Source organism: Bidens hawaiensis, unplaced genomic scaffold (genome assembly GCF_021521415.1).
Source record: "Bidens hawaiensis isolate Kalapana, Puna unplaced genomic scaffold, B.hawaiensis_p1.1 tig00080348_1, whole genome shotgun sequence".
In the NCBI taxonomy this organism is placed as follows: Eukaryota; Viridiplantae; Streptophyta; class Magnoliopsida; order Asterales; family Asteraceae; genus Bidens; species Bidens hawaiensis.
In genome coordinates this window covers 1-18,730 of record NW_027503682.1, presented here as the reverse complement: position 1 = coordinate 18,730, position 18,730 = coordinate 1, and the positions used below count along the sequence as shown (strand labels likewise).

At 38.0% G+C, this 18,730-nt stretch overlaps 1 pseudogene; it reads right to left on the bottom strand.

Moving 5' to 3' along the window:
- Positions 1–17,308: 17,308 nt before the first annotated feature.
- On the bottom strand, positions 17,309–18,573 carry LOC143607211 (protein ANTAGONIST OF LIKE HETEROCHROMATIN PROTEIN 1-like; annotated as a pseudogene).
- Positions 18,574–18,730: the final 157 nt, after the last annotated feature.

Sequence of the window (18,730 nt, the reverse complement as noted above, 5' to 3'; positions counted from 1 at the left end):
CAAATAATATAAAATAACCCTCATAATAAGAGGGATAAAAACTAGTTTATAATAAACTCATAATAATCCTAACCCAACACAAGCTCTATTTTAATAAACAAATAAATTCCTAGATTAACCTTATTAGTTAAAACTAATAATTATCTCTAATTTAAATATAAAATACACAATAAATCATTCACTAATAATTATCTGTAACACGTTTGATTTTTATCTCCAAATTTCAAGATTAACGTCTTCAGCTTGGTGATGTGCTGACGGCGGGGTCCAATGGCCAATTTTGTGGTGGCGGTGTTTTGCATGTTTGGTGGTGCTATGGCGGAAGAGGGTGGGAGATGTCACCCTAGCTAGCGGTGGTGGTACGGTGGCCTCTTACTGTTCTTTTAATGGTTTTGTTGTTGGTCGTTTACCCGTGGATAAAGTAGTGTGGCGGCAACGGTTATCCGGTGGATAGAGAGGGAAGCCGGTAGGTAATTTGCCGTTCATTGTTTCTGGGTTTTGATTCGGAACCCTTGGTGGCGGTGGAGTCGATGTGGCAGTTGCATGTTTTATTTTTCCCGCGGCTTTACAGGTGGCTTTGAGTCTATTTGGTTGATAATGACTATGATGATCATGTATATAAGCCCATGAAGATTATTTATCGTTTCCAGGTTCCGATTCCAAACCCTTGGTGGCGGTGGGCTGTTGTGGTTAACCATTATCGCCTGTCATTCACTGGGTGGCGATTGTGAGTCGGTGTTTTAGTCGGTTTGGTTTGGTTGATGACGAGATTTAATCCTATATTTGACCCTATGAATAAGTTTTGTAGATGTAATTAGTTTTGCAAGTGGGTTACAAATGAGTCTGTTGCATGTATACTTCTTTTACCTTTGATTATTGATAGTAAATCTAATGTAGTTATTGTTGCAAGTGACTAGATGATTAGCAATCTGTTTGTTTAACAGTAGTTCAAAATGCTTTTGTGTTTCTAAACAGGTTTGGACTTCCTCAACGTAACTGGATCCTCGGTATGTAATGTGTTTCATCAACAAAATTTTCAGTATGTAGGGTTTCATAAATAACTGATATAATTTACATTTACATGAGTGTTAACAATGTTGTTTGTGTTGATATTTTGTGGATACAGCAATCGCACCCCATAGTGTTGGTGCATGTTTTTGTAACAGATGATCTTTCGTGTTTGTTAGAATTGAGAGCAACGGTCAAAGGGGAGTCTGTTGGTGCATTTTGTGACCGTCGCTATGCAATTCTGACCAGCGGAACGCCATAGGCGAAGTTATAACAACTTCGCCATAGGCGAAGTTAGCACAACTTCTGCCATAGGCGAAGTTATATCAACTTCGCCATAGGCGAAGTTGTAACAACTTCGTCTACAGGCCCAAGCCCGTGAAGTTTATATATATATATATGTGTGTCGTGTTTAGGGTTAGTAATCCAGAAATTAGAGTATTGTGTGATAAGTTTAATTAGCTAGAGAGAAACCGAGAGAGTGAGCCGTGTGGGACGGCCCGAGGTAGAACTCACCTCGGGTCGGCCGTGTCATTTGTTTTCATGTTTGGTATGTAAGTGTTTTGATTATTATATAAGAATCTGCAGATTTGATTATCCCGTTCTTGTATTTGTTCGTGTATTTGTTCGTGTACGTGTTTGTGTTCTTCGTCTTGTACACCATTAACGAGTCTAGGAGGATTCCGCACTCCTAGACCTCGTGCGGATCTCGTATCGATCGGCGGCTCCCCCGGGGGGACCTACATGTGGTATCAGAGCCTTAGGCTCTTATGCTATGGTTCGAGATCTGCGTTTTGGTGTTTCTGGCACGTTTCTGTGCGTTTCTGGCCGAACAGCGCCGCAGGCGAAGTTATTGTTCATCAGGCGAAGTTGCCGTCACTGTTCGTAGGGTTTCAGCGAAGATATAAGGTCTGGCGAAGTTATGGACAGGCGAAGTTATAGCCAGGCGAAGTTATGAACAGGCGAAGTTGACTTTAGGCGAAGTTGACTTCTCGGCGAAGTTAAAAAAAAAAAAAAAAGTATTTGGAGTTTTCGTCTGTATGGTCAGGTGTACACGATTATTGTAAGACCGGAGATGTTGTTCCGTCAACGAGTGAAACTTGTTATCTCTGGGTCTTACGTGTGAACAAATACGTGTCAACTCTGGATATGGAGTTGAGTTTGTGAATGGGATATTGATTGAAACTGGATATTGACACATATTTGGGTGTTTGTGGGCAATGAAATTGTTGTTGTTCGAGGTTGACCAACTGAAGAAAGTCAAATTGAACTGAAGGTTTTTGTCATTACTGGATTGCGGTCAGAGCATATTATTTATGTTATTTTCAAGGCGTTCGAGAATTGGATCCTGAAACGTGATGCTTATTTATTAGAGTGAAAATTCTGGAACAAGTTGGATTTAATCGGGAACTAAAGTGTTTATGTTCTTGATCGTTATCCCTGGTGATTGAAGATGCTTCGGATTAATTAATGGTCATGTGTTAGATTCTGTCAAGGTGGTTTTGTGATGAAATTGATCACTTGATGTTGAGTAGTTGAAGATTAAACCTTATCGTATGCCGACGAGTTGGTGAAGTTGTGGAGGAAGCCCAACTTCACGTGTTGGTGAAGTCAGATGGACTCACGTGATTGGTTGAGATGATCTATTGGCACGAGGATGCATGCATTTCAAAGACCTCAATCGTTATAGTCGGAGAAGCTTACACTGAAGGGGAGATCTGATATGGAAGACGCTGGGTGATTGGTAGATTTGTGAAGCTACATGACAGTTTCAGACACGGCTGGTTGAAGGGCAAACAGAAGATCATCAGTTAAGAGGGAGTCTGTTGGTGCATGTTTTTGTAACAGATGATCTTTCGTGTTTGTTAGAATTGAGAGCAACGGTCAAAGGGGAGTCTGTTGGTGCATTTTGTGACCGTCGCTATGCAATTCTGACCAGCGGAACGCCACATGCGAAGTTAGAACAACTTCGCCATAGGCGAAGTTAGCACAACTTCTGCCATAGGCGAAGTTGTAACAACTTCGCCTACAGGCCCAAGCCCGTGAAGTTTATATATATATATGTGTGTCGTGTTTAGGGTTAGTAATCCAGAAATTAGAGTATTGTGTGATAAGTTTAATTAGCTAGAGAGAAACCGAGAGAGTGAGCCGTGTGGGACGGCCCGAGGTAGAGCTCACCTCGGGTCGGCCGTGTCATTTGTTTTCATGTTTGGTATGTAAGTGTTTTGATTATTATATAAGAATCTGCAGATTTGATTATCCCGTTCTTGTATTTGTTCGTGTATTTGTTCGTGTACGTGTTTGTGTTCTTCGTCTTGTACACCATTAACGAGTCTAGAAGGATTCCGCACTCCTAGACCTCGTGCGGATCTCGTATCGATCGGCGGCTCCCCCGGGGGGACCTACACATAGCGTCTACAACGGTGCGTGGCGGACCTTTTATTTATTTGTATATTCAATAACACGGTTCTTAAAATTAATTCGTGACTGCATGTTTGGTCCTTTTATTGCCTTCTAATGTGGAATGCACGTTCGTATAAGTTTATGTTTACTTTTTTACCTTTGTTTCTGTGATTGACTTTTTGCTTATGTCGTTTCATTACATTTTGCCTCTATGTATGGTTTAAAAACATTTGTTTCTATTGTTGGTTTAAGTATGTTTTGCTTATGTTGGCTATTCTTACGTTTTGGTTTAAGTAGGCTCTCCGCGACTTCATGTTTGAAATTTGATTCCCTTCGTTCATCAAAGTTTGTGTATCATAAAGAACAATTTATCGTATATGTTTATTTCTATTCAGCTGTTTAATGGAAACAAAAACCTTTCCAGCATCAGGAAGACATTTTAGCAAAATCATGTTGACTTTTACTTTCTAATAATGCCAAATACTAGATTTATATTTTTACTTATAACTAGTGATTTACGCTCGTTGCGCGGTAAAATTTGTTGGAAAGTCTAGCTGTGGTACCGACGTGTCAACGCGAATTCGGTCAGTATTGGCTACAGTCGTTACGGTACCAGAACCAAACATAAAACATAAAATCGTTGGAAAAGTCGGATGTGATACTGGCGTGTCAACGCGAATTCGGTCGGTATTGACTACATTCGTTACGGTACCAGAACTAAACCTAAAAAAGTTGTCAAATTAACATGTTGAAACTAAAAACAAAAAAGAAATAGCGGTATTTGTATAGCGTATCATAAAAAAAATTAGCATAATCGGTCGGTAAATCGGGCTGTTAGTTCCCGGCCATTGGTAATACCAGAGCGTTACGACGATTAGTCAACATGAATTCGGTCATCATTGGTTACGTTCGTTATAGTATAGACAATGTTGGTAAACTACAAGCGTTGAAACCCAACTAAATTTATCAAATTAACATATAAAAATTAAATATTTAAAACGACATTTATTCGGTCGGTAAAACCGGGAGGTGGTAAAACCCAAGCGTTGTTGTTCCCGAGCGTCGAGGCGGCAATTATGCGTGAATTCGGTCGTTTCGGTTACGCTAGTTACGATATCGGAACTAAATCAAAAACAAAAAAAAACGTATAAAAATTGAGGTGGACCAACGGGGTGACGTTGGTCGATAAAACTCAGGTGTTGTTAAAATTCGGGTGTTTTTATCATGTTTTTTATTGTTTTGATCGGTTTAAGTTACGTTACTTACGGTATCGAAACTAAAACAAAAAAACTAAAGATGGTGTTCGGCCAGTTACCGTTACGTTTCGTATGGTATCAAAATTAAAAAAATAATAATAATTGTGGTATCGCCACTTGGCCCAATCATGGGCGTGCGCCCGAGCGTCGGCGTGAATTCGGTATGTCTCGGTTACGCTCGTTACGATATCGAAAACAAAACAAAAAAAAAGTATACAAATTGTTATAGTTTTGGTTGGCTTCAAGTAAGTTAGTTACACTACCGAAACTAAAAAAAGTTGGCATTTGGCCGATTACCACTACACTTATGGTATTAAAACTAAAAACAAAAATAAGAAATAACAAAATTAATAGACCAATGTGGTGCCGCCACTTGACCCAATCACAGGCTTGCGGCACCAACATTGGCGTTTAATCTATATAGATAATGCTTCATATACTAAAGACTACCCGCAATGCAACAACCTGCATTTACTACATGCATCTTACTTATCACTGCCACATCAGCTTTTTACTCATCCTTCATACATGCATCCTCCCTTCTCTTTTTAACTCCAACCCATCCTTTCCACATGCAACCTCTCTCTTCCACATCATTATTTCTTTTTTATTTTTTCTTTTAAAACTTTTATTTTGTAGTTTTAAAAAATATTTAATAAATAAATGTAAAAATATATTTAAATAATAAACAACAAAAAACAAGATAAAATTAAATAAAAATTAAACTTGTATTACATAAAAAAGTTACATTTCCTAGAAATGTAAAACACATATATTTAAATTAAAGTAGAATTAAGATTAAAAATCAAAATAAAACTTAATGAAACCATAACCTAAAATTAAGCTTTTTACTCGAGCAAATCTACTCTTCATTAGCTTGCTTAAGATTCCAGAGATGTTCCATTAGATCGTTGCGTAGTGCGATGTGAGTATCTTTGCTTCGTAAGGATCTAAACCTCTGCAGATAGTGTGCAAACTCAGTGGGTGCACCTCCATTATAACTTGGTGGCTCAGGCTCTGTAACACCCCGATACCGCAGCGGAAACGTAATCGGGATACAACAGACGCCTCTGATATCAACCACATTGTTTACAAAGAAAATTGAATGCATTAATATACTTCAAAATACATTATCTTGTATTTCATTACCGTCTAGGTGATACACACATCATACAATACGATACATAATTCTATTTATTATAATGTATCCTAACATTCCGCACGCAAATCTTACACACATCAAGCACTTAGCACGTAAGCAATCACTTCATCTTAGTTGTACCTGAAAAGCATGTGAGAAAACGGGTCAACTACGAATAGTTGGTGAGTTTCACAATTTGAGTAAACCATGATAAATCAATATCATAATATAATATTATCTGGGGACACTGTTAACCCAGTATTGTACTCATTCTGGGGGCAACGTTAACCCAGAAACACTTCCAAAGACATCTGGGGACACAGTTAACCCAGTAACACTTCCAAAGACATCTGGGGACACAGTTAACCCAGTAATGTACCCATTCCGTACGATTACCGTACAATCAAATATTTATAAATACACGCAAATCCATGCGTTCAGTATGTATTTAAACATTTCAATAGTAACATGCTTCCGCCCCGGGAAAATATTTGAAAACAATTCAGAAAAAGGGGCTCGTGAAACTCACCTTAGCACATGCAAGCAGGTAACAACAATCATTATCAGTTAACACGTCCAATCTGTAATATGATCCCTACGATCGTTACTATACACTCATTATTAATATAACTTTAACCAAGTTAACCGGTACATCTGGGGACACTGTTAACCCAGCACTGTACCCGTTCTAGGGGCAATGTTAACCCAGAAACACTTCTCCGGACTCAGATTGTGATATCGTTTAGAGTTCACTGGTCAAAATCATTATTAGTCGTTTTTCCCGTTTTGCGTGCCTAGCACGGTTATCCGTTTTTACGTTTCAAAAATGAGTTTTGTCACACACGACCCGAAGGTAGTTGTTGACTGATAATTTAATTAGAGATGTGAAATTATAGCTCGGTTTAGACGCCCCGATTGGCCGCGGGACCCGTTTCCGTCTTTAGCGTACCGGAAACTGTCAAATTGGTTAAAAATGCCCAAATCATCCGAATTATTTTCGGATGATTCATTTTTACTTGTTTAACTCAATTATATGAAAATAGTTCATTTTTAGGGTTTTTATACACCAGTCAGCTCGTTTAAGCGAGCTTTACCGGTTTACTCGTTTTAAGCTTTAAAAGTTTGTTATTGCACAAATAATTATCCGTTTAATCTCGGATCTTGAAATTTTGAACAAATGACGTTTTAACAGTGGGTAATTTTATAAAGATATTTCAGAATTAATTTCTATATTTAAAATTTATTTATCTATTTTTAAACACCATTTAAACACTAAATATGTCGTAAATACCAAACAATCTTAGAAAAATCCCAAATTACTCCTGGATGTCCCCTGCCATCCACATAGTGCCCTGTAATTTTTCCAGAACCAAAATCTTATTTTACATGCCATTTTCACCAAAACCGAGCTAGAAAACCCTAGAACTCGTTTACCTGAAAAGCCTACTTAGACTTCTCCAACTGACCTCAAATTTTGTGTGTGACTTATACATGTTATTAAAAACCTATCTGGAAGTTTCTAGAATTTTTCATGACATTTAACTATTTTTCACCATTTTTGGCCAAAACCGAGCATTAAATTCACCAAATATTCATCCTTTATCCAAAAATTAACAAAAATTCACAGAACTCATATTTTCATGTATCTAACCCTTCTGTAAAATTTCATGACCTACTCTACACGTATCACAATCTGTCCAAATATCCCAAAACCGAACATAACCGAATATACCTTTCGTTTTCCGCCACTACAAGCTACAAACTCGTCTTTCCGCCTTATCTACCACTAAATACAGAACCTACAAACAACATACCACAATACCAAGCAAGTTACACTCACGATCAAGCCATTTCTTTCATGGTTTCGGTTATGATTCCAAAAACAAAGATTTAACCGTAAAAATTCGTTTTTGATTCGTTTAACTCCTTTCTTGGACCAAGATCCCTTGTATAACCCGTGTAATCACTTGATCATGCAAGAATCGGTTTTCATCTTTGAAACCTCATTTTCTTGCAAACAAACTCAAGAAACGAAGATGGAAACGTGATTAACTCGGTTTTTACCTTGGTTTTCTTGCTCCAAATATCGGTTTTGAGTTTATGATCTTGAGAGAGTTGAAGATTGTGGAGAATTTGATGTAGAAAAAAAGAAATGAGAGAATGGGGAAGACCCCTTGGCCGATCGGAACTAAGGAGGGGTGGGGTGGGACCCACCTCTCCAATACTAGCCACACATTTGGATTTCCGCAATCCGGATAATGTTTTGGATAATCTGGTTCAGTTCGTTTTTCGGTTAAATGTCTAATTCGGCTTAAAACGAGGCTAAAACGGTCGTTTTTCGGCTTAAAAATGAAATTTATATAAAACCGATTTAAAAACTTTAAAAACTTAAACCATGACATTTATTAACTTAAAACATCATATCATTAGTTATCTCGCATCTTTTTCGGCTTGATCGATCATCTCTTGCTCGGTTTGGTATTAAAGGTTTCGTTTAACGTACCGACGTACATTAAATCGAAATTCTTTTTCTGTGCCGTACTTTACTTATCCCGAAGCATTAATGCTTCGTAAAATCACTACATATCATATATCTCGTCTATAATTGAACCCTAGATTCGTTCGGGTTTCAATAACTATCGATCGATTGATCGCATATTAAATATGATGAATTATATATTCACGTACAATCCATACAGTGAACCCTGTATTCTCGTATAATTACTATGGTAATTCATGTATCCGACATTAAATATGACGTAACTATTGTCTACCGGTTAGGGTATACCGGGTTTCGTCGGAATCGTTACATTCTCCCCCCGTTAAGAAATTTCGTCCTCGAAATTTTACACGCCTACTATTCCCTTCCGAGAGAAGGGTGGGGGTTTTTTCCTTCAGAATTCACCCTCGCGTTACCATGTATAATCTGGTACTCGCTGTGAATTCCACTTAATCTTAATCAATAAAGCTTGGTGTGTCCAAACTGTTTAGTTTTCCTGTCTACTGTCACTACGGAATTATTTATGATATCAAGCATGTCTTCTATGAGTACCTCCGTTACTGGTACTTTCGTTGCCTCGTCACTTAGGTACTTTTCAATCCGTATACATGGCAAAACATCATGTATAGTACTTAGTCTCTGGAGTACTTTAATCGATAAACTAAATGACCAATCATGGAGATAGTCTCATGAGGTCCAATATATTAAGGAGCTATTTTCGGTTTTGCCAAACCTTATATCACCTCTCTAAGGTGATGCCTTAAAAATGCATTGTCACCTCCCTCCAGTGACAATGGTTTCCTTTGAATGTTGGCATAAATCCTTTGCCAATCTCGCGCGGCTTTCAACTTATCTTAAATATTATAAATCCGATTGGTTGATTCTCGAATCAATTCAAATATTACGGCTCGATTGACGCCCATTTTCAATTTAACAAATTGGTGATAATTACTTCTCCCATAGAAAGCTTCAAGCTCTCGATGCCTCCTTCCCCGCCTTCCAATAATGGAAGTAGGATGACTATTTCGATCTGAGATAATTGAAAATGGTACTCCACGACGAGATACCATTTCACCATCATGAATTTGAGCGAGAATTCATTGTGGTAATCGTCATGGATTGGGATGAAATGCGAGGATTGGTTAATCGATCCGCGATTACCCAATTTACCTCATGCCTTTGATATATAATGGGAATTTGCGTCCCGAAATCCATTGTAATTTATTCCCACTATCATTGACGAATTTTCTGTCGTTGTGGCGTTCCCTAGGGTTTTCGGTGTGCAGCCTTATCTCTTGCATAACTCAAATATTCACCAACATACGTAACCATATCTTTCTCCACACTCGGCCATTAATAAATTCCTTTCAGATATTCGTATCATCAATAGTCTAATCCGATCCCGGATGTATGGAATATTTCAATCTATGCGCTTCGTCCATGATTAATTCACGAAGGTCATGGAGGGTCGGGATCCAAACCCGATTTTTGAAGTAGAGAATTTCGTCCACGCACTGTTCGACATTCTTCTCATTGCCGTAAAGTCCCTCCTTTTCCAATTGTTCCTCTTTTAACACCTCACTTTGAGCGACTCGAATCAGGTCCGAAAGGTTCGACTGGACTATCATCCCCAGCGCTCGCACTCACAATGGCTTAATCCGATCTTTCCTACTCAAGGCATCGGCTACGACGTTAGCCTTGCCGGGGTGATAACGGATGTCACAGTCATAATCGCTTAACAACTCGACCCATCTTCGTTGCCTCATATTCAGTTCTTTCTGATCGAATATGTGATGCAAACTTTTTTGATCGGTGAAGATGGTGCACTTCGTACCGTAGCGATCATGTCTCCAGATTTTAAGTGCGAAGATAACCGCTCCCAGTTCTAAGTCGTGAGTAGTGTAATTTTTCTCGTGTACTTTTAACTGTCGGGAAGCATAGGCTATAACCTTATTATACTGCGCCAACACGCATCCTAACCCTTTACGCGATGCGTCACAATACGCGACAAAACCATCGTCTCCATCGGGGAGACTTAAAATCGGCGCTTGGCACAATTTTAATGGTTTCTATCTTATTTGGATCTTTGTGAAATCCTTGTTGCTTTACAACATGACCAAGGGATTATGCCTTCTTTATTCAAAATCACATTTCGAAAACTTCGCGTATAGCTCCTCTTGCTTTAACACTTCCACAATTTTCCTTAACCGTCGTTCGTGCTCTTCTTTACGTTGCAAATATATCAAAGTATCATCAATGAATGCTAAGACAAATTTGTCAAAATAAAGTTTATAGACTCGGTTCATGAGGTCCATGAACACTGCCGGCGCATTTGTTAGCCCGAAAGGCATAACTAAGAATTCATAATGACCGTAACGAGTCCGAAACGCTGTTGTTACAACGTCCTCCTCTTGGATTTTTCATTTGGTGATAACTATATCTAAGATCAATTTTCTAAAAATAAATCGCCCTTTGCAGTTGGTTAAACAGATCGTTTACTTCGAAGAAGTGAATACCTATTCTTGATCGTCACTTTATTCAATTCTCCCTAATCAGTACATATCCTAACACTTCCGTCCTTCATTTCCCAAATATCACTGGTGCACCCCATGGTGACCAACTAGATCGTATAAAACCTTTATCCAATAATTCTTGCATTTCAGTTGGTGCAAGTCGGTAAGGTGCTTTAGCAACAGGGCCAGCTTGAGGTATTAAATCGATTCTGAACTCGACCTGTCTGGTTGGCGGTAATCCAGGAAGTTCTTCTGGGAAAACTTGTGGAAATTCGCGTACCATCGGGATATCTTCTATATGTTTTCTTTTTAAATACTTTGGCAATCGCGTTTGTTAAATACACCACGTCTTCTTGTCGTAAATATTATAACATCTCAAGATGAGATTAGAGTGGTAACATAATACCGTACACTTTTCTCTGTATCTAATCTCTTCACCGTCCGAAGGAGAGCTTCTAATCATCTTCTTTTCATATTTGATTTCAGCTTCATGTTGAGTTAGCCAATCCATGTTAACTATTACGTCAAAACTTCTTAACTTTACTGGTCGTAGGTCAATGAGGAAAGGATTAATCGTTCAGAGTAATAGGACAATTCCGAACAATTTAGTTAACCATTAGGGATTTACCGTTAGCGATTCTACCGTATGGGGTTCTATAGTTTCACTAATCGGTATCTTTCCAAATGATAGGAGGTTAGCAGGAACTAACTTCTATCGACGACCGTAAAAATATCGCTGAAGCCCATTGATTTAAAACTACAACGTACTTAATACCACCTTTGGATCATGACGTGCTTTATTCGAATTACTCACAAAAGCACGGCTCCTTGCTTGATCAGAGGTTGATGCTTGTCATGAGGTTCGTCTTCTAACGACACCTTAGTTCAACTTTGGGCAATTTCTCTTGAAACGTTCTGTATTGCCACATTCATAGCAAGTACAATTGTATGGCATAATTTGATTTCCTTGGGTGGGTTGTTGTTGAAGTTGTTGGGTTCGGAGTGGTTGTACACGTATGGGTTGGGGTTGCCGGTTCACCTGGCTTCAATTGGTTCTACAATTGGGGCATTACGTCCATGTTTACCACACCTGTGGCCTACTATCACTCGACATTCTTCTTCCTGCCGATAACCATATCTTCCACATTTAGGGAAGGACCCTTCATGCGGTTCGAGTTTTCACACCAGAAATAGTCTTAGTATAATTCTGGGTTGTAGGACATACCTACTTATTCAAAAGACTACCTTGCACTATACCGTTATCATTTCTCTTCTTTAACACTCGACGTCTCACCTAACGTCCTTCCAGTCCGCTTCCCATAGAGTTAAATATATCGATGCTGGCTTGTGACACAACCCTTCCAAAGGTTGTATATTTTACAGGATTGACTATACTCCTTATCGATGGAGTTGTTCCTCAATATAGCGCTCACTTCGCTTAGTTTCAGGAGTAAATAGCCATGTTACCAGACATGACAATTCCTTCAAACGATTAGCGTGTTCTAAGTGATCAGCACACAACATTTCTATCTTTCATAGCTCAGTTTCCAAACTCTGAGCTTAATTGCTCGAATAAAAGTGCTCTAGCACAAGAATTTTAAATCCTGACCATATCATCTGAGCAATAATTTTCTAACTATAATTTTGTACCATCGTGTTCCATCACGATACAACATAATCTACCAACATATCTGTAGCATATTTCACTACACAATGTTCTAGACTCTTACCAATATCCTTAACCATTTCGATCTTTTCTATCCACTTGCTAATCTATTCCTCCCTTTACCATCAGTAAACGATTAATAATTTCCTTAACACAACCAACAAACATATCCTTCATACCGGATCTAATTCATTACGAATACTATTCATGTTTAGTTTATAACTAATACTTGTAGTCATAATAGCATTCGGTGGGACATTATCACTCTTAGTAATACCACTAAGAATTGAAATATTCATATTCATGTGATTGATCGATCTATAATTCTGCGATCACATTTGCATCAACACTAGCAGTGATCTGTGATACGACATTCGGTATCATCATCTGCTATCTTTGAGCAATTCATTGAATCATATCAATCTCCATCATTGGAGTTACTCTTTTTTTTATGTCATTCTGCCGTACTCATCCTGTACGCAGTAATCAATACTAATCTCACCGAATAACTCGTTACCAGTTCAATCATAACAGCAGGTACACATACACACCAAATATTATCATACAAATTACACATACCCGTATCTAGTATATATATATGTCCCATAATATAATAACATACGGATTTATCCTGACGTCGGTTAACGTTTAAATATGTTTCATAACCCTTGTCACCAACTGACATATAGATCTTTCTCAACAAAGATTAATGTTTAATATGCTTGATTTCAATATCCTTCTGCACGTCAGCATAACCGATACATGCTCACCGTGAGCACCAAACGATTACGTACCACGGAGTTATAATATCCGTGTCTGTTTGTATACCCGGCATACACGGTATACCACCTACGAACAAACGACCAACTATGCTATAATGATTCCAACACCTCTTTGTGTATGGGTAATCATTCTATTCGAGTATACATGGGTATAGGCATCTAACGGATGTAAGGATAGCATAGGGAGCTGCAAGGTTCAAGGTAATCGTGCAACATGGGTTGCCTTCAAATATTATTAATTACTATCATGGGAAACTCTATCACTTGCTCAGTCAATGTCCTCGGCGTTCTAGGTTCGCTAAAATCGGTGATTCTCGATCTGAATGTGGTATGACTCATATGTTTGAGAGTGAGAAATACATATATATATTTCTATATATTATTTTTATCTGCTCATTTATTATCAAATTTACTATTATTATTATTATTATTTTATTTTATTTTATTTATTTATTTACCCCTTTACCTTAATGGAATAAGAATGGGTTCAGGTACGGGTCCGTCCGTACGTGAGGGTCGACGGTTCGGGTGAACATCTGGGGTTATTAGAATATACGGTACCGGTATTGGTAGGGTAAGGGATTTATCAATTTTGGTTGGGAGTGACGGTTACTAGATATTTCTGGTTAATGTCAAACGGGAGATCTAATTTGGTACTATCATAACTATGACCCGATAAGTCAGACTTATCATCAACCGATGCTTTAGAAATTTCAGCATCCTCGGTACTTTTTATTATTTCCTTCCCCGGTTCCTTATCCGGGTCCCATTTCTCAATAAATGTACCCACAAGATATGTACATATATATATATACACACATTAGCACGTATAAATAATACTATATACTTTATACATATGTTGCCATTTTTACCTATTAATGTACCCCGTGACTTCCCCTGAATTCCCTCGTGCGGACAAGTCTGTTATTATGTTCCGGACCATAATAACTCACTTGTCCATCCAAGTTCATCCAGCTCTCGTCACTATAAATTATTAGTTGATATTCAGATCCTATAATACTTGAGCTACTGGTTATATTTTAGGTATCTTTTAAAGACATCCTAATTCCTTATAACCAATGGCTCTGATACCAAGTTCTGTAACACCCCGATACCGCAGCGGAAACGTAATCGGAATGCAACAGACGCCTCTGATATCAACCACATTGTTTACAAAGAAAATTGAATGCATTAATATACTTCAAAATACATTATCTTGTATTTCATTACCGTCTAGGTGATACACACATCATACAATACGATACATAATTCTATTTATTATAATGTATCCTAACATTCCGCACGCAAATCTTACACACATCAAGCACTTAGCACGTAAGCAATCACTTCATCTTAGTTGTACCTGAAAAGCATGTGAGAAAACGGGTCAACTACGAATAGTTGGTGAGTTTCACAATTTGAGTAAACCATGATAAATCCATATCATAATATAATATTATCTGGGGACACTGTTAACCCAGTACTGTACTCATTCTGGGGGCAACGTTAACCCAGAAACACTTCCAAAGACATCTGGGGACACAGTTAACCCAGTAACACTTCCAAAGACATCTGGGGACACAGTTAACCCAGAAACACTTCCAAAGACATCTGGGGACACAGTTAACCCAGTAATGTACCCATTCCGTACGATTACCGTACAATCAAATATTTATAAATACACGCAAATCCATGCGTTCAGTATGTATTTAAACATTTCAATAGTAACATGCTTCCGCCCCGGGAAAATATTTGAAAACAATTCAGAAAAAGGGGCTCGTGAAACTCACCTTAGCACATGCAAGCAGGTAACAACAATCATTATCAGTTAACACGTCCAATCTGTAATATGATCCCTACGATCGTTACTATACACTCATTATTAATATAACTTTAACCAAGTTAACCGGTACATCTGGGGACACTGTTAACCCAGCACTGTACCCGTTCTAGGGGCAATGTTAACCCAGAAACACTTCTCCGGACTCAGATTGTGATATCGTTTAGAGTTCACTGGTCAAAATCATTATTAGTCGTTTTTCCCGTTTTGCGTGCCTAGCACGGTTATCCGTTTTTACGTTTCAAAAATGAGTTTTGTCACACACGACCCGAAGGTAGTTGTTGACTGATAATTTAATTAGAGATGTGAAATTATAGCTCGGTTTAGACGCCCCGATTGGCCGCGGGACCCGTTTCCATCTTTAGCGTACCGGAAACTGTCAAATTGGTTAAAAATGCCCAAATCATCCGAATTATTTTCGGATGATTCATTTTTACTTGTTTAACTCAATTATATGAAAATAGTTCATTTTTAGGGTTTTTATACACCAGTCAGCTCGTTTAAGCGAGCTTTACCGGTTTACTCGTTTTAAGCTTTAAAAGTTTGTTACTGCACAAATAATTATCCGTTAATCTCGGATCTTGAAATTTTGCACAAATGACGTTTTGACAGTGGGTAATTTTATAAAGATATTTCAGAATTAATTTCTATATTTAAAATTTATTTATCTATTTTTAAACACCATTTAAACACTAAATATGTCGTAAATACCAAACAATCTTAGAAAAATCCCAAATTACTCCTGGATGTCCCCTGCCATCCACATAGTGCCCTGTAATTTTTCCAGAACCAAAATCTTCTTTTACATGCCATTTTCACCAAAACCGAGCTAGAAAACCCTAGAACTCGTTTACCCGAAAAGCCTACTTAGACTTCTCCAACTGACCTCAAATTTTGTGTGTGACTTATACATGTTATTAAAAACCTATCTGGAAGTTTCTAGAATTTTTCATGACATTTAACTATTTTTCACCATTTTTGGCCAAAACCGAGCATTAAATTCACCAAATATTCATCCTTTATCCAAAAATTACCAAAAATTCACAGAACTCATATTTTCATGTATCTAACACCTCTGTAAAATTTCATGACCTACTCTACACGTATCACAATCTGTCCAAATATCCCAAAACCGAACATAACCGAATATACCTTTCGTTTTCCGCCACTACAAGCTACAAACTCGTCTTTCCGCCTTATCTACCACTAAATACAGAACCTACAAACAACATACCACAATACCAAGCAAGTTACACTCACGATCAAGCCATTTCTTTCATGGTTTCGGTTATGATTCCAAAAACAAAGATTTAACCGTAAAAATTCGTTTTTGATTCGTTTAACTCCTTTCTTGGACCAAGATCCCTTGTATAACCCGTGTAATCACTTGATCATGCAAGAATCGGTTTTCATCTTTGAAACCTCATTTTCTTGCAAACAAACTCAAGAAACGAAGATGGAAACGTGATTAACTCGGTTTTTACCTCGGTTTTCTTGCTCCAAATATCGGTTTTGAGTTTATGATCTTGAGAGAGTTGAAGATTGTGGAGAATTTGATGTAGAAAAAAAGAAATGAGAGAATGGGGAAGACCCCTTGGCCGATCGGAACTAAGGAGGGGTGGGGTGGGACCCACCTCTCCAATACTAGCCACACATTTGGATTTCCGCAATCCGGATAATGTTTTGGATAATCTGGTTCAGTTCGTTTTTCGGTTAAATGTCTAATTCGGCTTAAAACGAGGCTAAAAACGGTCGTTTTTTCGGCTTAAAAATGAAATTTATATAAAACCGATTTAAAAACTTTAAAAACTTAAACCATGACATTTATTAACTTAAAACATCATATCATTAGTTATCTCGCATCTTTTTCGGCTTGATCGATCATCTCTTGCTCGGTTTGGTATTAAAGGTTTCGTTTAACGTACCGACGTACATTAAATCGAAATTCTTTTTCTGTGCCGTACTTTACTTATCCCGAAGCATTAATGCTTCGTAAAATCACTACATATCATATATCTCGTCTATAATTGAACCCTAGATTCGTTCGGGTTTCAATAACTATCGATCGATTGATCGCATATTAAATACGATGAATTATATATTCACGTACAATCCATACAGTGAACCCTGTATTCTCGTATAATTACTATGGTAATTCATGTATCCGACATTAAATATGACGTAACTATTGTCTACCGGTTAGGGTATACCGGGTTTCGTCGGAATCGTTACAGGCTCATGTTCTTTACGGGACCAATCAGTTATCATATGACCTTCATCTTCTACAATCATATTATGTAGAATGATACATGCATGCATTATATCACCTAACACTGGTATGCTTGTAGATTTTCCAGGGCCTCGTATTATTGCCCACCTTGATTGGAGGACACCAAACGCTCTTTCAACATCCTTTCTACAAGACTCCTGTCGTCGCTTAAAGTATTGCATTTTAAGATTATTGTTTGGCGGATAAACGAAACTCTTTACCAGTGTTGACCATTCTGGGTAAATGCCATCTGCAAGATAGTATCCTTGCGTGTACTCATTCCCATTCACAATAAAGTTGCACTGTGGTGCATTCCCTTCTAAGAGTTGATTGAATACTGGTGATTGATTAAGAACATTGATATCATTGTTTGAACCTGCCACTCCAAAGAATGCATGCCAAATCCAAAGGTCGTGTGATGCTACAGCCTCCAGCATAATGGTTGGATGACCATGATCACCTCGAGAGTATTGTCCTTTCCAAGCTGTTGGGCGGTTTTCTCCAAGCCCAATGCATGCAATCTATGCTTCCAAGCATTCCAACAAACCCATGTTTTTCAGAATGCAATTTTAGCAATCGTTGAATGTCATCTTGGTTGGGCCTTCTAAGATATCGTGGTCCAAAAACCTCAACAATAGACCTACAGAACTTGTGTAGACATTCAATGGAAGTGCTTTCACCAATGCGTATGTACTCATCACATTGGTCAGTTGATGCACCATATGCCAACTGACGAATGCACTTGTACATTTTTGTATTGGTGAAAGACCTTTTACACCAACAGCATTGTATCTTTGTGTGAAATACTTAAAATGTTGACAGCTACCTGGTTTAGAGATTTCCTTAACAATGTGATTAAAAAGACGTATGCTCATCCGAAACCTTCGTCTAAAGAAGCTTTCATTGAATACCGGCTCTGGAGCAAAGTAATCGTTCCACAAACGGGCATCTCCATCCTTTCGGCCTCTATTTATGTATTTTCGTTTGCCCTTCCGCCTAGAAGAACTTCCTTCTTGTGAATCAGCCGCATCTTGAGCATCAAGCTCAAACAGCTGCATTGCTAATTCTTCAACATCATTGGAAATGAGATGTTGAAAGTATTGAATCAACATCATCGGAATGTTTTGTGGGACTTGTTCATCATTTGAACTCATTTTGAATTGTAGATAGAAGTGTTTAAGGTAAAGGGATGTGTGTGTGAAAATGGCTGGTCTAGATAGGTATATATAGTGAAACTAGTCGTTATAAACTAGCCGTTAAAAAACTAGTCGTTAGAAACTAGCCGTTAAACTATCCGTTAGAAACTAGCCGTTAAACTATCTGTTAGAAACTAGTCGTTAAACTATCCGTTA